Source organism: Myotis yumanensis, unplaced genomic scaffold (assembly GCF_028538775.1).
Source record: "Myotis yumanensis isolate MYYU_CA2020_CCGP unplaced genomic scaffold, mMyoYum1.0.hap1 SCAF_2, whole genome shotgun sequence".
Classification (NCBI taxonomy): Eukaryota; Metazoa; Chordata; class Mammalia; order Chiroptera; family Vespertilionidae; genus Myotis; species Myotis yumanensis.
The window spans coordinates 192,580,440-192,602,667 of NW_027223753.1; the positions used below are offsets into that span (position 1 = coordinate 192,580,440).

General features: G+C 42.7%; 1 protein-coding gene and 1 long non-coding RNA gene across 4 annotated transcripts in view; one reads left to right on the plus strand and one right to left on the minus strand.

The window, feature by feature from the left end:
- LOC139004131 (uncharacterized) overlaps positions 1–22,228 on the minus strand; it is a 75,559-nt gene that overhangs the window by 23,987 nt on the left and 29,344 nt on the right. The gene's annotated exons all lie outside the window — the stretch shown is intronic.
- SPTSSB (serine palmitoyltransferase small subunit B) overlaps positions 16,836–22,228 on the plus strand; it is a 28,955-nt gene continuing 23,562 nt past the window's right edge. For 2 of the 3 annotated variants that reach the window (XM_070406879.1, XM_070406880.1), the window contains exon 1: positions 16,836–17,190. The gene's annotated coding sequence lies outside the window, so the exon portion shown is untranslated. The remainder of the gene's footprint in view (positions 17,191–22,228) is intronic. The other variant, XM_070406877.1, reaches the window with a different exon arrangement.

Sequence of the window (22,228 nt, forward strand, 5' to 3'; positions counted from 1 at the left end):
ATTAGTTGGCATATGCAAAATCCATCAGCTCTTGAGTTTAACAGTGTGAATGTGAAGGAGGAATGTGTGTCCTCAGCACCACAAGCTGCCTATCCCGGGAACCTGGAGAAGTGTGGTCTCCCATGGCAGTCCATCCTCCAGTAGGGCTCTGCTCCCCGCCCCTCTTTGTCTCAAGGACATCACTCCAGCAAGTCTCCCTCCTCACCTGCATCTTCAGTTTCTCACTCACTACTAGGGTATTCCATTGAGCATTACATATATCTTCATATCATCTATTTGTAAAATTTTTCTCTTGACCCCAAGTTCCCATCAGCTTCTGCCCCACCCATCAGCTCCTTTTTATAGCAAAACTCTAAGATTTGACTGATCCTCACTTTTCACTCTCTCTCCAACCACTCTAATCTTCTTTGACCCCGACCATGCCCACCAAACAACTCTTTTCAAGGACCTTTGGTCACACCGAGCCCCATGGTTAGTTCTTTGTCCACATCCAACCTGATCTCTCACTGGATTTTGACCCAGCTGTCCACACTCATCTTTGTGAATCATTTTACCTCTTAGCACCCATGGTTTCTCCTAGTGCTCCCATTCCAACTTACTTTTTCTTCATTTACACCCAGTTGCTGAGTATAGAAGCCCAAGAAGTCTTTAGCCCTATTGTCTTCCAGACCTTTGCTCCCACCCCACATCCCACCCCCACCCTATAGATCTCATCTAGGCCCATGATTTTAAATGTTATCTATTCATTTATGATAACCATAATGTTATTTCCGGTCCTGATTTCTTTCCTAAGCTTTGGCCCATAACTAAAATTATGTAGCCAACATCCACATTTGAGTAACTAATTGGCATCTCAAAGCTAACAACATGTCCAGAGGAGATTCCAAAATTCCCTTTAATAATCTCCACCTCTTGATTATGTGCATGGTGGGGGGAAAGGATCTAAAGACACCAGTAGTTTTGCAAAAGTCACTTTAAAAATGTTTAGGTTCTAGAAATCATTCATCATTATATTATAGACATGGAGCTGAGTGCTAAGGATAACAAGAGGGATGAAATAAGACTTCCACCATCAAGAAGCTCATTATAGTAGAAAATGAAAGCTAAATGCTCTGCCTTTGATCTGCAAGTTATCAATTGTCTAAACTTGACAACTTAATTCTTGCCTTCAGTTTCCTCATCTGTAATATGGGGATAATAATAAAAATTATACTTTCCTCATATGGTTGTTACAAAAATCAAATAAAAAGCACTTGATAAATGTTAACTTTTAAACAAGTGGCTAAAATTGTATGTTCTATTATCACCTGACATTCAAAGTGTTGTTTCCTTTATGCCTGGAAGGGAGACAGACATGGAAATAAATACAAAAATTATGCAATACACTTGGGAATATATATATATATATATATATATATATATATATATATATATATATTCCCAGCGACCGGAATGGCGGAATGACCGGTGGCTATGACGCACACTGCGGCAGCCAACCAGCCTGATCTGGGCCCTGATTGCGCCCCCCACAGGCTGGCCTGGTCCCCAACACCCCAATCAGGGGCAGGGCCGGCTGGCCAACCGCCCACGGCCCCTCCCCCCGGCCAGCCTGGCCAGCCCCCACCTGTGCACCGGACCTCTAGTAATTCATAAAATAACATAAACTCTGAAAGAAAATGTTCTCCAACAAAAAGCCCAAACCAAACAATTGCCACATAATCATCCACTGCAAGGGATGCCTTTTGCTCTATCCTATGGTCACTCCTTTTACCTTATGCATTTTTATGTTCTGATCATCTCCTTCCTCTCAAGCATTCTTCATTCAAAAAGGGACCCCATATTCATTCTTCCTCCCACACACAAGGAACCTGTCACATTAAAAAGCTGAGGCAGCAGAATGAGGTGTTTAAAGTCTGATTATGGAAAGCTGTGAATAAAGCGTGTCATTTAGCTTCCTATATAAACACTTTGCGAGCATTCGATTTTGCCCATGAGCATTGTTTGTCCCCTCCAAGCACAAGCACTGACTCTGAAGAGCATGTTCTCTCCTTGGGAATATCGAGGAAAACCTTACAGGTAAGTGCTATGAAGCAGGGATTTTCTGCAAAGCAAGTACTCATGGCACCATTTGAGATCAGATTTTTTCCATGTTGGTTGAAAAGGCTCAGTAACATCAAGAAGTCTTTGACATTTCTTTAGGAGCTCTTACTAACCACGCTAATCATCCAACCCTGGTTTATTCTATGACTCCTCCCAGCTTTTACTATGACCAGAGTTTAATGTATTCTACGATTAAGTCATCCACACATCAATCTTCTCATAGATTGTAAGGTTGTCTTGGATGCATAGTTAGCCTCAAATTACAGAGTAGTCACATCAATATCACTCTTTTTTTTATACCAAAATCCATGTACATTATTAGAAAACTGAATTCATCAAATTTCACATCAAATCCTGAGGCATGAGACAATGAGTGCTATTTAAGGGTTACAGCTGGAGAAACTGAGACCCAGAGATATTGTTAAATCCATAAAAGGGAAGAAATGGGGAGGTGGAAACCTGACAGTAAACACTTTCTCCTTCTGTCTTCCCTGCAGGTCCTTTAACCATGCGGCCTCATTGGCCTCCTGAACATTAGCCTCTTGAAGATGCTTTCATTTTTCTTGAGCAGAGACAAGAAAAAAAAGTGACGTCAAAGAACACTAGCTGTATTCCTTTTCACAGCTCTCTTAAAGCAAATGAACCCCACCGTGGCCCTCCCCATTGCTTTATATTTTTGAGTACTTCACTGACAAGTAAATCTTCTCTCTATTCAGTCTATTAATAATGAATTAGTGTCTTCAGCGATAAAGGGAGGATTAGTTCTTCCATACAGTGGAAATCCCACAACAAGGTCAGGGGCACGTGGTAATATTCCCTCAATCCCATCCATGACAGAATGCAGAAGGGCAAGTTCTGAGTCAGGAAATTCCTCACCGTGACCTGGGAGAGAAGCATTAAACTACCGCTTTTACAGATGGAGAAACAGACTCGGAGAGGTTGAATTAACTGAGAGTTCCCACAGCTAACATAGCAGAGCAGGGATTCAACAGAGACCTGTCTAGTATGCCCCCTTCCTATGTCCCCATTGCACTGCGAAAGACAAAGCTGCTCACCCTCAGATCATCTGAAGATCTGTAATCTAACCCAATGTCATCCAGATCCCATGCTCTGTCTGTTCCAACTCTTGGGCCAGCCTCAGAAACCCATTCACTCCACCTGAGAAACTGAGGCTTTGCCAATGGCTACTCTAGAGTAGGGCTGAATTTCTGAATTTTGGTCTGAGTCTTTCTCAGTCAAAGATGAGGGGGAATCAGATCAAATCCTAGAGTCAGACAGGGCAGAACTCCTATTAAAGACAGAAACAAACTGGCCTTGGAAAATGGGAGAGAAGCAGAGGCCTGGAACCAGAAGACTCCATCCTCCTCCTGGGTTCATCATTTGCCAGCAGCGAGACTTTACGTTACTTCACTTCTCTGAGCCTCAGCTTCCTATTTTGGAAAATGAAGGTAGTAGAAACTTCTACCTAGCTAACATCATTATACTGATGATCAGAAGAAGTAATGGAAACAGCCGAGGTGTCCCTCTACAGGATAATGGGTAAACAACCTGTGGTCTATCCATATAATAAAAATTACTCAGCAACAAAAAGGAACAAATTACTGAGACACACAACAATACAGATGCTCTCAAAGGCATAATACTCATAATACTAAGGGGGGAAAGAGAGACAAAAACTGCATGATTCAATTTATATAAAGTTTTCTATCAAGAAAAGCTAACCGATGAGGATAGAAATCAGGGTTGTAGTTGCATGAGGCTGAGATGGGGGGAACTGACTGAGGGGAAATGAGGAAACTTTCTGGGTAGTCGAAATGTTCTATACCTTAATGGACCTGTACCTATTTGTCAGGACTGATCAAAAGCACACTAAATATCTACACTTTTCACTACATGTAAATTGGCAAGAGAAAATGCTGAGATGCCGTAAAATACATTACAGCTGGCTGGAGGGTGGGAGGAAGAGACAAGGGAGATAAATCAGTTAACGGGGCCACCTACAAAAGACTGTTTACATTTCTGAATGTATGTTCAAACTCTACATCAACTTCCAGGCAGCTATTTCAAGTGTTATCTAGAAAGAACAGTCAACCATCAGCCGCCGCCGCATCTTGCTTATACAGGAACTTTCTAGATTGTTGTCTGCAACCAATCCAGAACCATCTACTGTTTGTTTATGAATTTACTCTGTTTCACCTTTTCCCATCCCTAACCGCCTTATCTATAACCAATGTAAATTCTTTAAAAGTAACATATCTTTTTTTTCCCCCCAACCCCATTGTACAGAAGAGCCCTGTCAACCCCAGGATAGCAGACAATTATGTCTCTTCCAACTGCTGGTGGTTCAGGCTGCAAGGCCCAAGACCTGGGCCTTTTCCTGGCATGTGGCTCAATGAACCCCGTTTTTCAAGACACTTTCAGTGTTGAAGGTTTTGTTTAACAAAATTGTACCTCAATAAAAAGGATAATAAAATGTAAAAACCTTGGTAAATAGAAGAGCTTTGGACAAATGTAAAATGCCACAGTTGCTTACCAAAAAGTTAAATCCTCTTTACACCCCTGCTTGGGTGACTTGTGGTGACCCCAAAAACCGAACTTAATTGAGGTTCCTTTCTTATATTATCCAAAGTTTATGACTGGATCTGAACACAGGGATTTCTGAGAAAACAAAATAGCATACAAATAAAGCAACAATAGATTTAGAAATAATGAGTCATATTCTAATAGCAAATTGGCCTATGGCCATTCCACAGCATATACACATTTCCTCTAAGTCGGACTCCCTAGATTTCCATAGGAAAGGGAAGTACCTCTTTAAAATTTAGTTCAGGAAAAGCAGGCAGCAATAAACAGAATAATGGCCTTTGTATTGAGTATATCAACCTCTTTCTTTCTTTCTTTTTTTTAAATATATTTTATTGATTTTTTACAGAGAGGAAGGGAGAGAGATAGAGAGCCAGAAACATTGATGAGAGAGAAACATCGATCAGCTGCCTCCTGCACATCTCCTACTGGGGATGTGCCCGCAACCCAGGTACATGCCCTTGACCGGAATCGAACCTGGGACCTTTCAGTCCGCAGGCTGACGCTCTATCCACTGAGCCAAACCGGTTTCGGCCCCTCTTTCAAAATGTTATTGCTTCTGCTCACAGCAACCCCACAAAGAAGACAGCGTTATCTCCATTTCCCAGATAAGAAATTAAGGCTTATGAGCAGCTAAATTATTTGCCATAAGATACACATCAAGAAATCAAACCTGTGGGTGTCTGACTCCATAGCCTCTTTACTCTATCCTGACAGACCAAACATATACTTTTCATTCTTACTTAGTGTTCTGATTAGTTATCTTCACAGTTGTATGTAATTTTCTCATTACACAACAGCTATAATAGTAATAGCTAACATTTATTGAGCATTTATAAAGTGTCAGGAATGTAACAGGTACAAGTATTAACTCATTAAGTGCTTAAGACTTAGTAAGAGGTACACATTATTACTAGCCTGATTTCACATATAAAGAACTGACCAAGAGGAGTAAAAGAATTTCCCAAGGTCACACATGTAGCAAACAGCAGAGCCAAGATGTGTGCCCACAGAAGCACTCCAACCATGCACTCTTTTCTCGATGCTAGTCAATGGGCAGCTTACCTTTGAGAAACCCAATGGGCAAGGCATTATATACAATATGACTAAAACCTTCACTTCAGAAAAGAGTAGAAACATTTCAAATTTCCTGGGAAAGGTCTGTAGTCAGAAGCTAGTCTGAGATTGTAAAACAGCATATCTTCACCTATTTCTGCCTAATTTATAAGAACAGTTGGGGCTATCAGTGTCCCTGCCGTAGAGGCAAAAACAGCAAAACTTTATACACCTTTATTAACAAGTATCCTAAAAAGGTCACAAGGTCAAGACATGACTCCATCATGATTGATTGTCTCTTAGAAAATTTCATTCATCTAGTCTAATGGTTCACCCTGCGGTAATGGAAGTATTCAGAGGGGTGTAGGAAAGGGAAGAGAGAGCGAGATCTTGAGAAAAGAAGAAACCCAAGTGTTTCTGATGCTCTCCACCCTCTTCCTCCTTCTAAAGAAGCACTGATCGAAGGCTCAAATTCCTGTACAGGACTCTCAAATTTTAGCATACATCAGAACCACCCGGAGCAGGGGAGTTTCTAACAAGTCCCCAGGTGCAGCTAATGCTACTACTGGTCTAAAGACCACACTTTGCGAACCACTGCCCTATAATACAGGGTGTCCCCTCAAAAAATACTTTAACAGCTAAGAGCTCAATTTTGAAAATGAAATGTATTTTAATAAATACTGCCTTTATATTTATTCAAAGTGTATATATACATGTTGAGGGGACACCCTATATTAATCCCTACCAAACCTCTGCTTAAACATCTCCAACTGCAATGGGCACTGAAGTGAAATTAACACTGCCCACCCAACAAAGCAGGAAGTCACAATCTTATTTATTGACAATGAGGAAATATTACCAAATGTTAAGTAGAAAAATACTTTGCAAGAATAAATGCTAAACGTATTTCCTTCCAAAATGAAGTGACAAAAGTTGCTATATTTCACAAAGTAAATTGGCATTATATATATATATATATACACACACACACACACACACACACACACACACACACACACACACTAGAGGCTCAGTACACAAAATTCATGCTCGGGGGGAGGGGGGTGTCCCTCAGCCTGGCCTGCACCCTCTCCAATCCAGGACTACCGGAAGCCGGTCCATCCTTGCTGCTTGACACAGTCGCTGCAGGGAAGAAACATCTGCACAGCATATGTTTCAAGGGACCTGGCATATATGGCATACTGTTCTTAATATGTTTGCTCCCCCTTCTTAGCGCTATGTGTTTTAAACAAGGTCACCTCTCCAAGAAAGGTTGTTTCCCCAGGTGGGGATTTTTCCCTGGAGTTAGGGATTAACAGGACTAAGGAAGGGAACAAATCAGTAAAACCCCTTAACTAAATGCCAGGCGGGTAGTTAATCACTTTAACTATGAACAATCATGCCTAAACTACATAATCTTTACTTAGGATAATCTCCTTCAGTTACTTCCTTGTAACTTAACAGAGTAGTGACCTTGGAATGGGATAACAAATACCCTAACCTTTGGAATAGAATGAATAGGATTAAAATCAAATGGTATAAATACAGATGTAACAGGAGAATAAAGAGACAACCTGGCTAGAGAACCTGGCTAGAACCTGGCTAGAGAACCTGGCTAGGCTGCTGATCAACTGCACGCTGTCTCTGTGTCATTCTTTGTTCACTGACTCCATCCACACCTTTGGGAACCCCTGAACCTGCTGGGATTGGACCCCAACATGGGACCCTTCAGGGGATGTCCAACTGCCTGTTTAGGCCTGATCCCTCGAGGGCAAGGATTGGGCCTAAACCGGCAGTTGGACATCCCTCTCACAATCCCAGACCACTGGCTCCTAACTGCTCAACTGCCTTCCTGCCTGATCACTCCTAACTACTCTGCCTGCCTGCCTGCCTGATGCCCCTAACTGCTCCCCTGCCTGCCTGATTTCCCCTAACCACCTCTGCCTTCAGGCCTGGTCACCCCTAACTGCCCTCCCCTACTGGCCTGGTCACCCCTAACCGCCTCTGTTTTGGACCCTGCCACCATGGCTTTGTCCGGAAGATGTCCGGTCTAATTAGCATATTACCCTTTTACTAGCATAGATATATTAAACGACAAGCAAGCCCAGTTCAAAAGTGTCCATGGGCAATGTTTCTGCCAGGTCAGAAGAAGACCCCTCAGACCCCGATGCTAATATGCAGCTTCTGCATAGACATTGACAGCCAGAGTCTCACCTGAGCTCATTGAGCTTAACAAGTCTCTATCTCCCCTCACCGTGAGAAGCAGAGATCAATAAAAGCTCCATAATGCTTTCCTGTTAGTCTCTAGACTTCCTTTGTGCAAAATGATGAAGGATGAGCAAGGGTAATACTGTGATGGACATGACCCATGCCTGCCTGCTCATTGGAGCTCATTATAGGTACATAGAGTCACATGGCACTTTTTGAAAGGTTTCTGCGTTTTTTCTGGGGTCTTTGTGGAGAGACACCTCCATTTCATGTGTTACTAATTCACCAAATCCTAGATATGAAAGGGGCCTTAGACAACTTTTTAGGTTAAATTCCCATCAGCCTATATTGCAAGAATCTTTCCTATTATATTCTTAGGAGACGAAAATATAGCAGTCTTCAAAACGATAAAGACAGAGATCTCCAAGACATCTCTCTTTCAGAGGAACATTACCTGGCTCCGTGGCCTACTCTTCATATGATATGATTGTTGTTCAAAGTGGAGGTATCTAACACAGCCTTAGAAGGGAGTCAAGACTGCTCAATTAATTACCATCGCAAAAAGCTCCATCAAGAGAAGTCAGCCTGCGATTGTCACCACTGTGTGCCAGAGTGGGCACATCAGGACATAGGTGCCCAATCAATGCTCATTGGATAAATTAGTGAGTGGTTGAGATCATCATAAGTATTCATAGCTGTAAAAACATTTTGAAACTTTCCAGAACAACCCTAAATGACTTATTCTATTGCTGAGGTTCCCTTGAGGCTGCAAAGACACAAGTTTTGACTTCAGATGAGAAGGAACTGTATTTTATCACTAAAATGCTTGCTAGTGATACCAAAGGGACACTCAAAATAGCCAGAGGAAAGTGTGTGAAGCCCTAAAGGCAAATATGAAACATTAAATTAAATATTAGTGTTATAAAAGTAGAGCGCCATATGACCTAGCAAGTCCACTTCTGGGTATTTATCCAAAGGGGAAAAAATTTAATTAGAAAAGATAAGTGCACCCCTTTGTTCACTGAAGCAGTATTTACAATAGACAAGATATGGAAATAACCTAGGTGTCCATCAACAGATAAAGGGATGAAGAAGATGTGGTACATATATACGATGGTATATTACTCTGCAATAAAAACAATGAAATCTTGCCATTTGCAATAATACGTATGGACCTAAAGGGTATCATGCTAAGGGAAACAAGTCAGACAGAGAAAGACAAATACTGTATGATATCACTTTTATGTGAAATCTAAAATGATAAAAATGAATAAATAAAACAGAAACAGACCCATAGATATAGAGAACAAGCTGATGGGGGCAAAGGGTGAGAAGAGATGGGCAGAAAAATGATTTAACTGAAGAGAGAAGCCAGAAATCACTGCGAGGGAGGGGGCTGGTGTTTTGTCAAGTGTCTGTGCTTGTGGCAGACTGTATTCACCTTCATTATGTGCTGGCCACCAGGGTAGCTCATCCGCCCCTAACTATTTATGCTTGAATGTTTCCATGACCAAATAACTTGCTTATCTGTGCTCAATGCACTGGCTTAGGTCAGCTCACAGAGCAATTCAGAATGGAACAGGGCATATGCAGAGAGAAGCTGGGGGCTGGGGGAACCATCCCCACTGGGTCTCAGTTCCTGTGTGCTCAGATTCCCCTAGATTCTCGAGGCAGCGTGCTGAGCTGCCTTTTCCTTGAGCTGTTAGAATGAATTCTCTGACAAGAGCAAGTGTGGGAAGAGCTCAGGAGATCTATCTCAGTGCAGTGGCGGATGCAATGGTGTGAGCTCACTCCGCCTGTACAAGCTTCCTCGGCACACCAGGAAGTGGCAGCGCCAGCCTGAGCAAGCCTCCTAGAGCCACTACATAGTACCCTGATCTTTCCTACCATTGGCTGCCCTAAGGATAGTGTAAACTTCTGATTGGTCCAGAATGTTATATATGCTGCTGCACTTACACAATAAACTTAGGTCTGCATCACTGAACCTGGTCTCCGGAGTCGTGCATGCCTCGTTAGGGCTCCGTCATCCTCACCCCCGAGGGACCCCCTGCTTCAAGCAAGCTGGGCTTGGGCATATGAGGGTGCGATGAGGATATCCTTGGGGAAGATAGTATTTCAGGTAGCTCACTCCCAGCATAGGGTCAGGAGCTAAAAGGAAAGAAGGTGGAGACCTCTGAGCAACTGAATCTAAAAGATTATCTCTGACTTCAGGAAGAGAAAAATTATATATATACTAGAGGCCGGGTGCATGAAATTCATGCACTCGGGGGTGCGCCTTTTCACAGTCCGGGAGCCCTCGGGGGATGTCTGACTGCTGGCTTAGGCCCACTCCCCGCCAGCAGTCAGACATCCTTAGCGCTGCCACAGAGGCGGATAGGCTCCCACCACTGCCACTGCACTCGCCAGCTGTGAGCCTGGCTTCTGGCTTAGTGGCACTCCCCCTGTGGGAGCACACTGACTACCAGGGGGCAGCTCCTGCATTGAGCATCTGCCCCCTGGTGGTCAGTGCACATCATAGCAACCGGTCGTTCCACTGTTTGGTCGATTTGCATATTAGCCTTTTATTATATAGGATAGTGTGTGTCTGTGTGTGTGTGTGTGTGTGTGTGTGAACATTTTTGAATTTTTAATGTTAGTTGGATCTTAGCAAGGCCATCTGCATATGTGAACATAAAATCTACTCAGAGAAAAAAATTAGAGTCTTAGTCAACCCATTTAACCCTAGATTATAATTTTGCCACTTAAAAATAAAACCTTCCACTATCACTTCACTTTTAAGAAAGTAAAAAAAAACTAATAACCACCGAGCACCTGCTATGGCGCAAGGCCATGGGACAGCCCCCTTTACAAACACCACCTTGTTCATCACATCAATAGAGGCTGACCTTCAGACACCAGGTAATCTAGATACCCAAACCTACAGCACAACAATCAGGCCACATTTGTGTTAAATTCAAATTAACACATGCCTTGCACACGTATTAAATGACCAGACTTAGAGAAAATAAACATGGGCATTAGTACATATGAGTAGAAAAGGCATTTCCCAGTCATGTCAGGAATGCTATTTGATATAACTGGAGAAGACTATATGCATTTTAAAGAATGTTGATTATTTCCTCATAAACAAACAAGTCAACTATCAGAGCTGCACGTAATATTTCAAAAGGATACAGGGAAGAGAAGGATGGTCATCCCATCCTTCACAGGAGGCACAGAAGGTCAGAAACCTCCCCTAGTTACAGGAGGGCTCAAATAAAACTGTGCTGTTTCCTATGGTGGTTAAAATGCAGGTGTCACCTGAGTGCATTTGCCAGTAAATCTTCCCCTCCTCCCTTCTCATTCTCGATCCTGCCTCTCTCCCTGGCTGAGCCCCTTTTTATCCTTCTTTTCCTTCTAGGGGAGAACTGTCTGCTTGCAACTACTTTTCAACTCCCCCATTGGCATTTTCCACTTTTTCTCCCTCTCTCTCCCCGAGTGGGCATGGTGCAGAACTAAAGTTTTCTTTTATTATTATTATTATTATTAATTTTTTTATTGTTTAAAGTATTACATATGTCTCCTTTTTCCCCCCATCGACCCCTCCCTGGCCATTCGCACCGCCCCCCCCCCCCCAGGACAAGCCCCCACCACCCCAGTGTCTGTGTCCATTGGTTATGCATGTATACAAGTCCTTTTCTTTTAAATTCTTAGGTGTTTATTCAATTGTCAAACCCACTAAATAAAAGAAACCAAGTAATTCATAAACCAATGTTGACAGTATATCATAAAGCAAGGAATATTATTAATAAAATTGTGGGAACCTGAGTCCAAAAAAATTAAAAAGTAAAATGGATCAATGAAACAGAATAAAGTCAAGCAACATACATAAGTATAAGAAGAATATAACAACTAATAAAAATGTCATTTTGCCCTGGCCAGGTAGCTCCGCTGGTTAGAGCATTATCCCAATATGCTAAGGTTGTGATCCCTGGTCAGGGCACATATAAGAATCAATCAATGAATGTATAAATAAGTGGAACAACAACTAAATGTTTCTCTCTCTCTCTCTCTCTCTCTCTCTCTCAAAATCAAACAATAAATAAAAATTTTTTAAATGTTATTTTAAATCATTCAGAAAGAATGAATTATTTAATAAATAGTATTAGCATAATTGACTATCCACTATATATTATCTCACAACATGCAACCAAATGTATTCTAAATGTTTTTTAATTGAAGTTATTGGGTTGGCATTAGTTAATAAAATTATATCAATTTCAGGTGTACAATTCAATAATACATCATCTGCATATTGTATTGTGTGTTGACCACCCCAAGTCAAGTCTCCTTCCATCCTCACCATTTATTCCCCTTTACCCTCTCTTGCCTCCCCCATCCCCTTTCCCTTTGGTAATCACCATACTGTTGCCTATGACTATGAGTGTTCTTTCTTAATATAGTTTTATTGATTTCAGAGAGGAAGGGAGAGGGTGAGAGGGATAGAAACATCAATGATGAGAGAGAATCATGGATCAGCTGCCTCCTGCAGGACCCTCACTGGGGATGGAGCCTACAACCTGAGCATGTGTCCTGACCACGGAATCAAACCGTGACCTCCTGGTTCACAGGTCGACACTCAACCACTGAGCCACAGTGGCTGGGTTATCTATGAGTTTAAAGCAAAATAAAACAAACAAACAAACAAAACAAACTGAAGTTTTCAATTTGATAGTCCTTGATTGAAAAATTTTACAGTTCTCCCTTAAGAATGCCTCCACTTTTTTAAAAAAATGAACTCCAGTCTTGTTTAACACTTTGTTTTTATAATTACTACTAAAATTATCTTGAAATCTGCAGAGTCCTGAAAACCTTGTTCTAGCCTCCCTGAAAGATAACTTGAAGATGGATTGGTATAAAGCAGATTTCTGCAGGCCCAGAGAAGGAGTGCGCACTGCAAGACGGTATGTACCTAGGAACCTTGGACCACATGTAAAGCCAACGATTGAATTAAAAACGTAAAAGGCATGATGAAAGAGAAACCTCAGTATAGAAGATTTGGGGCAAATACAATGCAACATCACTGTGGAATAGTGAACTCAAACTATTACGTTGTTTCAGTATAGAGAATGAAAACCTGAAGCAGGAAAGAAAAAAAAAAAACACAGACTAATATAAGACATTTTTCAAAAGTAAAGGGAAATTCCAAGTGCTCATTTTGGTTCAGCTATTGATCTACTTCTTAATTGCTCCTTCCTTTTTTATTATTGATTTCAAAATCAAAAGGAAGGCTTAGCATTTATTCATTTGTGTATCCCTCAGATGTCTGCAGGGAGGAGAAGGGGCTGATAGGGAAAGGATATTATCTTCTTGCCTCTGCAGCTTCTAAACTTAGAGACAGTCTCAGAGCCAAATGCCTCCACAGGGAGGACACAAATGTTGATATACTGCTGACTGAAACGACTTGCCCTGGGCTTAAATATATCAAAGAACAAAAATCCGCGCCCCAAGATTCCTCGCGGCTTCAGAGCCACCACCAGGTCCAACCATGGCTCTAAATTCACAGTTCTGTTATTTGTTCCTCCAAATAGGTCCTTTATTGCTAAATGCAATGAGGCCCACTCTCACTCTGTTCTCCCGGGACCTGAAAAGATCCTTATTCCGTAGAAGGACATAAGCTTGGATTTGCAGTTTCCAATGACATCCCAAAGAGACTTCTGTGTTCGCCCTTCCCAAAAATGTGTTGCTTCCAAAAACCACTACAGTGAAAACAGTCTTCATCTTTATAACCTGGAACTGATCATTTATGGTTCACCCAACAGTTCGAGGAAAATACGCAGGTGACCTATGACTCAAAATCATGTCTCAACTTCCCTTGGCAACAACAAAAATCAGATTCTTTTCTTTCTAAGAAACTACCAGCTTACTTGAAACTACGGTGAAAAAAATAAAGTCTTCCCATTTTTATTTAATTTGCACCTGCATTAGACTTGGACACTTACTATGGACATGCAGCTTCATGACAAAAGTCTTCGCCTTCCTCCTAGTTGTCACCTCTAAGAAACTCCTCAATCGAAATGTGGAACTGCTCTATCGCCTCCATATAAAGTCCATTTTCTACCTTAATGGAAGATAAGGGAAACGTGAAATAAGACCCGAGTAGTTCAAATATGTTACTGTAAATGTCAGAGTAGGCAGCTAGAAAGACATGAGCTGGGTAAGGAAGTTGGGCTTGGAGGGGATACATGTGAGATGTGACAAACCACAATTAGACAATGGGGGCGCCAGGCCCCTCTGTGAGGAGAAATTCCAAGGCCCTCCAGGATGTGGTCTAACCAGTGGCATAACACCTGGGTGAAGGAGCCTGATAGTTTGAAAAAAAAAAATTTCTTTTTGAGAAATAAGGGAGGGGCAGACTTACTTAGGGACACTCCAGTAGGGGTATAAGTTTCCCCAACCCAACTGAGGATGGCACTTGGTTAGGTTTCCATGGGCTGAGTTGCCTGTTCAAACTATATCTGAGGGCATTCCTTTTTTGCAAATAAATCCTCTCCCGCTTTTACTGCTGTTGGTTGTCTCGTTTGAATTTGTTCCTACAAGAAGATAGGAGCTGAGGACGCAGAGTACTGTCTCCAGCCAGAGGCCCCTGACCTCCGCTGACACCAATATCCATGCTACCTGCTACCTATGTTCTCCAGAGCTGCTGGCAAATTAGAACAAAATCAAAACCAACAAAAATGCACAACTTTTTATCCTCAATGTACTATCATTCTGTCTCTATAAAATAGGAAGTTTTTACCTTGAAGTTAATTTCTACTTTCAAAACCCAAATATTTCTATTTCTCATCAACTACTATTTTAGTAAACATCTTTAAAGTGATAACGGAAGTGAAGAGTTCTGTCTCCGAATATGCGATACGGGGTTAAAGTATGTTTGATATTGGTCTGGAATAGGAGGATAAACAATGTGTCTCCCTAGGGAAAGAATGGTTTATAGAACACCGAGTTGAATAAGTCACAGATACTTGGTACCAAAAAGGGGGCGGGGAAGAGAGGGGTAGGGAGAGAGAAGGGAAGAAAGGTGTATCTGTATATGGTTGTATTACAATATTGTAATATTGTTGTATTACACGCGTGTCATTTAAGATCATTTTTAATGGTCTGGATGCTTCTGCAAGGTCTCATATCCATGTCCCAAACCTTTGGCAGGACGTGAGACCTGTTTCTTCCCCAAATGTACAACCCCGTGGGGGTGGGGTGCGTGTGTCACGATCTAGTGAGAAGCCAGATAGCGGATAATGAGACCTGCAAACTAGTGTCAATAGTATTGGCCCTACCACAAAGCGGGTTTTGTGACCATGGGCAAGTCACTTTTGGGGCTTCCAGTTCCTCATCTCTCCAGATGGGGGCGATCGTGTTTGCTTTGCCAACGTCACCGGGGTTGTCAGGAGAAGCCAGGAGCTAAGGAATGTGAGCAACACAAGTGATGACGAAATCTAATACATTTAATCAACAGCGGTTGCTAATATTTAGGTACAGGAGAAGGGAAAGAACGATGGAAAACTTCCAACACAGGCTCCAAGGTGCTCAGTTTCTATTGGTTCCCTTCAGCTCCCCTTGGGGCACCCCGCTTCCGCGTGGAGAAACCCCAGCCCAGTCACACGAGTCTCCCTCTACGGAGCACCAGCGGCTTGGAACCTGCTGGAAGAATGTTGGGAGAATGAGCAGAAAGCTGCCAGCAGCTGAAACTCGCGCTTCTGCCGAGTCAGCTATGGCCGGGCATGTGCGCCTCCCCCTCCTCCAGCAGTGCCGGTGCGGGCTGACTGTCGGATGTCCCCCAAACGCTCATTCGTCAAACGAGGCTTTCTCCCCCGACGCCCCTTGGGCCCAAAGCGGCTCGGCTGCGCAGACATCAGGGGTGAGAGCCTCAAGGGCCTCTGCGCTCGCAGCTCGCAGCCACCGCGTTGAATCCAAGCAGTTCCCTCGGCGGAGAAGGGATCGATGGTGTCCGCGCGGGTTTCCGCGATAGAGGTTCTCTGCGGGCCTGCACCTCCTCGGGAAGGCAATTGAGCGCCGGTGTCTGCAGCACCCAGCCCCCTCCCCGCACTCTCCCCAGTTTGCTTCCTGCTGCAGTCCGGGCCCACATTAACTCTCCCCACTTGTGAGTGCGCACACACGAGTTCCCCAGGGCGGTCCTTCCATCTGTCTCCCTGGGGAGTCCAGCTTCTCAGCCTTGACCTCCAGCCACGGGGTGCAGGGAAGGTGGCAGAATGAATGGATTGCCGGAATGGGGGGGGGGGGGGGGGACACACGTTCAAAGGCACAGAAATTAGCTGCCGGTGCAAAAGGGTTTGCTTTCTTCTTCGGTTTCAGACACAAAAAAAGCAGTGGTATGCCCGTTGGCTAACTGCTGCCCGCAGAGCCCTGGGCTCACTTCGCAGGCTGCTGCCGACTTTCCCACCGCAGTCCCGCCGGGCGCCTGGGCTTCGGCCCCTCGCCGGTGTCTGCGGAGGGATGCGCCCCGGGCACTGGCTGTCTCCTGGCAGGTGAACGCCCCGGCCTATAGGCTAAAGCCCCAGAGCGTCCACCTCGCGCCCCCAGGTTTTCTGCTCCTCCCCAACCCCTCCGAAGGATGTGCCCCTTTGGCAGTGTCGGGGCTCCCAGCCCGAGGGTGGGGGGAGGGCGCCTCCCTATCCCTCCTCCCCATCCCCGCCTCGGCTGCGCTCGGGCTTTTACTGCAGTAGCCGGAGGTGACAGGGACGCCTCAGCCTCCTCGGCTGCTCTCAGAAGCCGGCTTCCCCAGCCTCCCCAAGGTCCTGCACCTGAGAGGCCGAGCCCGGGGGGGGGGGGGGGGGGGGGGGGGGGGGGGCGTGCTACGAGCCGCAGGAAACCGAATTTTAGAATGTGGAAGTCGCAGGGCTGCATTCCTCCCGGGACCAGCCCGAGCGCCCAGCGCTGACAGCCAGAGGCAGCCTGTGGGAAGTTGGGACCGTAGAGCAAAGGGGGAGGGGAGTGGTGCAGCTCTGCGAGGAGTCGCTGGAGCAGCGCGGTTGGACACAAGTTTGCGTGGGAGTGTTTTCCTTTTGTCAATAATTAATCGGTCTGGCAGGATTGGAGTTTTGGCAATAGGGCAGGCGGCGGGGCCGAACACCGCACTCTGGGAAGCTCGGAGGCGCCAGGCGCAGGGGGAAGCTCGCAGCACCTGGAGAGGCGCCAATGCGCTGGCGCTCACCTAAGCCGCAGAGAGGTACACCCAACCGGGAGGTAAGCATCTTCCGAAATATCTGCTTGAAACATCATTTTAGTAAGATACAATTTCTGCCTTTATAGGGGAAATACAGTACTGAGCTTTAATGCTATTTATCAGTGTATTATTTAACTGCATTAAAATTTTAAGAATTCAAAGGGTTGTTTTTTTTTCCATTTGCCTTGAACTATGTGAGAAACTATGATGTTTCACTCAACAGACACCAAACTTTATTACTGACACTTTCCAAGCCAAGAGAAGAGAAAATTACTTTGTAAATGACTTTCATTACTTATCTTTGTGCAGTTCAGAGATAGCTATTCAGGGAGATATCATTGAGAGGTGCTTGGTTTCATTCTTAAATATTCCTCTTTATCTACTTTCAGACTCTTACGCAATACCTTTTGCCCATAAGCTATTTCAGACAATAATACACACGAGTGAACTGCCCCAAGAATGATGGATTTCCAAGAAATACATTCAACATTTTCTCATAATTATTAAGTACTGTGTATTTTCTCAAGAGTGCTTAACTGATCATTTATAAGTAACCCAGACTTCTAAACCCAAGAAGGAAGGTATAGTTAACTTTGCCATGGGGTTGTGGGAATGGAGAAAGAAAGGTTTTCAATATGGGCAGAGATTCTAATTCAGAGATCTATTTCAACTCAAGTGAAATTCACCTAGTTGGCAATTAACATATGAGCTCAGCCATGGATCAAATAAAGAATTGGAAGAATTGTTAAATGTAAGTATTTGCCCTAAAATCACAAATAAATGCACCAGGAATGTTGGGAATGTTGTTTTTCTAAAAGACTTTGTGTCACGGTAATTCTTTGAATGAAACAAAAATTAAGAAATACATGGTCATTTTTGTTTGTGAACTTTGTAGAGTATTGTATAAAACTAGTGAGGTATTAGGAACTTGATTTTCACGTCAGAATTAATTATAATCCTATGCTTTTTAAAATGGGCATCATTTTGAATGCTGTTTCAGTAGTTCTGATGGCTTTATACATATATTACTAGAGCAGCAACAAACTTTCATATGAAATGCAGCCACCTTCATTATTCAAATAGTTGCATATTCCTATGCAACTATTTAATAACAACAAATTAAGAATGGTTTGTCAAACCAAATGCATAGGCAGTCTAGAATTTGACTGGATTTAAAGCTGAAAGTCAATCAGCCCTCAACTTCTATCAGGTTTCTTAAGCCCCTGTTTGTAAAAACTTTTGTTACAAATACTTTTGTAAAAACTGTCCCTCCTAATTCTATATCTACTATGTCAGCATAAATGATTTTACCACCAAGTATACAAGATGCAAAATCTTCATTAAAAATTATTCAAATGGGACTCAATCTTCAGAATGTTGGAATGAAGAGCTCCGTAAACCCACTCTTTAGCAACACAACAATAACTGGTGAAAATTATAGGCAAACAACAATTTAGTCTCTAGAAATTGTCCTGAGAAAATGCAACAAATACAGAAAAATTATTCAACACAAACTACTAAATTTCAGTAAAAACAGCAAGAGTTCCACAACCTACTTCCCTCCAGGTGGTTATGATAGTACTCCAGGTGGGAGCAGCCAAGAACACAGGGCTTCCTCTCATCCTCAATCCCAGTCTAGAGCTATAGTATATTTCTGAGAAAAGCAGGCCACCAGCATCTAATCCTCCCAGCTTTATGTTGCAGAAGCTCTAATCTAGTCAAGATTAGGTGAGAGGTCTGAGGCTGTCTTCCTCCAACCATCCCTCATTCTTAAGGCAAAGAAGAAAAACTAAACAGCGAAAAGACCAATAACCCATTTTAAAATGGGCAAAGATTTTTTTTTATTTTTAAATATATTTTTATTGATTTCAAAGAGGAAGGGAGAAAGAGAGAAAAACATCAATGATGAGAGAGAATCATTGATGAGCTGCCTCCTGCACGCCCGCGACTGGGGATCAAGCCTGCAACCCGAGCATGTGTCCTGACCACGGAATCAAACCGTGACCTCCTGGTTCATAGGTCAATGCTCAACCACTGAGCCATCCTTGTCTGGCACGAGATTTTAGACAATTCTCTAGAAACAGAATTTCTTCAAAGAAGATGTCCAATCAACACATGAAAATGTGCCTACTATCATTACTTTTAGGGAAATGAAGATAAAAACCACAGACTATCACTTCACACCAACCAAATGGCTATAATAAAAAAGTATATTGGAACCATCATATATGGCTGGTAGGAATATAAAATGTTGAGGTGCTGTGGAAAATAGTTTGGTAGTTCTGAAAAGGTTGAATATAGAGGTACCATATAACCCAGCCATTTCACTCTTAGGTTTACATCAAAGAGAATTGAAAACCTATGTCCATGTAAGAACTTGTACACAAATGTTTACAGCAGCATTATTCAAAATAGTCAAAAAGTGAAAACACCCAAGTGTTGACTAATGAATGGATAAAGTGTGATATGGAATGGAACAATGGAGTATTATTCTGCAGTACAAAGGAATGAACATTGAAAAGATTATGCTAAGTGAATGAAGACCACATATTGTGTTATATTCACAATAGGCAATCCCACAAAGAGAGAAAGTAAACTCATATTTGCCTATGGCTGGAATGGAGGGTGGAGTTGGGGAAGAATGGGGAGTGACTGCTAAAAATGCAAGGTGTCTTTTTGGAGTGATGAAAATGCTCTAAAATAGACTGGTGATGGTTGCATAACTGTGAGTATACTAAAAACTATTGAACTGTGTCCATTAAATGTGTGAATTGTATGGTATATGAATTATATCTCAATATAGGTTTTATAAATTATCCAAGATATTAAAAACAACAGATGGTTTAGAACTTGAAGTTCATGAATCCCCATTTACCACTAGAGCAATATTTTACATGAGGCTTTTTCCCAAGGGTCACATTGAAATATAGGAAGTAATAAAATGTGGCACAGGTGTTACACAGCTACGTGATTTGCATGTGTTTACACACCTGCCAAGGCTCTCTTCTGTTTAGAAACAAATCAAATGTCATTCATGTAGTGCTATAGAGAATTTGCTTGCAATGCCCTATCTTTTTGGATGCACTCACTCACTCGTAATATTAATCCAAGTCCGTTGAGGCCAGTTGTTCCTCCTGCTTCTAGATAAGTCTAGTCTTTTATCAGTTCTGCAGAACGCACTGAATGGGAGAGGGAGGTTACCTGACTCTCAGATTACACTAGATTGGCCCTGGAAGTAGGAGTCTTGGGGGAAAGGAAGAGCTGTAGCAGCCACTATTGTCCTCAGAGTACACTGCCATGTCATTGCTGGGAAGCATGTCCTGTGATTATAATAATGTCAAGTACACGAGAAACTCTCACATAATTACTACACTCCTCTTTTCATCTTTTATGTTTTGAGTCCCAGTAAACTTCCTGATCCTGTACTGAGAATTTTAGAATTGGATGATAATGCTTTATCCAGAAATGGGAATATAAAATTAGTGATCATGTTTCATGAGGGTCGTCAGCAGCACATGAACTTGTTATGAGTACACTGAGCCAAACCACACCCTTTGTTTTAGGGATTCGTGGACGTCTACCTGCATCAGAAACCACCAGATTTCCCATTCCCGCTAGCACGGGCTTATCTGTCCACGCGTATGTTTAGAAGCGCATACCATGCTGATGAAAATGGGTTCTGTGTGGTTTTTGACCATCAACTGCTTTGTAAATGCCCAACTGTTGCCTATAAATTAAATACATGTAGAAAGAAACTTGATCATAGTTGTTATTTATTAATATTTCTTTGATCAGGATTAATAATTCATGTATTCAACAGATATTTATTGTGCATCTACCCAGTACCAGGACAATTCTAGGCCCTGTATGAATAAACAAAACAAGCAAAAATTCCTGTCCTTAAGGGAGCTTACATTTTCCAGGGGATGTCAGACATTTAAGTAATAAAATATAATAATAATAATAAGTGAGGTATATAGCACATGAGAAGGAGATAAGGCTCTGGAGAAAAATTAAGCAGAGAATGAGGTACAATGTTAAACTGTGGCATCAGGCTAGCAAGTAAAATTTCGTAATTAAATAATACAAAGCCCAACTGGTTGGCTCAATTGGTTGAACATCATCCCATGCACCTAGAAATGGCAGGTTCAATTCCAGGTCAGGGACACATGCCCAGGTTGTGGGCTCAATCCCCAGTAGGGGTGTACAGGAGGCAGCTGAAGAATGTTTCTCTCTCATTGATGTTTCTATCTCTCTCTCCCTCTCCCTTCCTCTCTCTGAAATCAATAAAAACATGTTTTTAAAAATAATGTAAAGATCATTACACACCTGGCCACTGTGACTCTGGGATAGGCCACAAGGATTACCAACTCCAAGTTAACTTACCCCTTGGGAGCATTGGCTTGCCCTTCCCTTCAGTGTTTTTTTGCTGCCTTGGTTTTACTGCTATTTCACTAAAGAAAATATTACGTTAGCCACAACACATTCCAAGCTGACATGAGGAAGACGTAAATGTAATACCTGCTCTACAACTAAGAACTACAACCTAAATAAAACACCACCTTATGATAAAAGAATTTCTCATGAAGGAAACCATTAGCTTAAGCTTTCAGTCTTCTGTTGGCCTTTCTCTTCCCCTTTGCCCTGGAGTCTTGCAGTCTGCCAGAGGATTGTGTGGTAAATAATTAAGAACCACTTTCCCAAAATTAATACCATTTGAAAAGTGAAAAGGTAGGGAAGAGGTTGAGGGGAAGAAAAATTTTCAAGCCATCCTGGAGAGGTGAAGAGAGAATAAATCTTTCCTAACTGCAGAGTAGAGCATGGAATCCCACAGGGGAGCTGGAAAAAGGAGGGGCAAAAGCAATCAGAGTTTCCATTCTCCCAGAATGTCCTAGAATCTCTAGTCAGAGCACCTGTTTTAAAGGATACTAGAGGCCCTCGCTGGTTTAGCTCAGTGGAGAGTGTGTCAGCCCTGGGACTAAAGGGTCCTGGGTTTGATTTCCATTAAGGGCACGTACCTCAATTGTAGGCTTGATCCATGTGGGAGGGAACCAATAG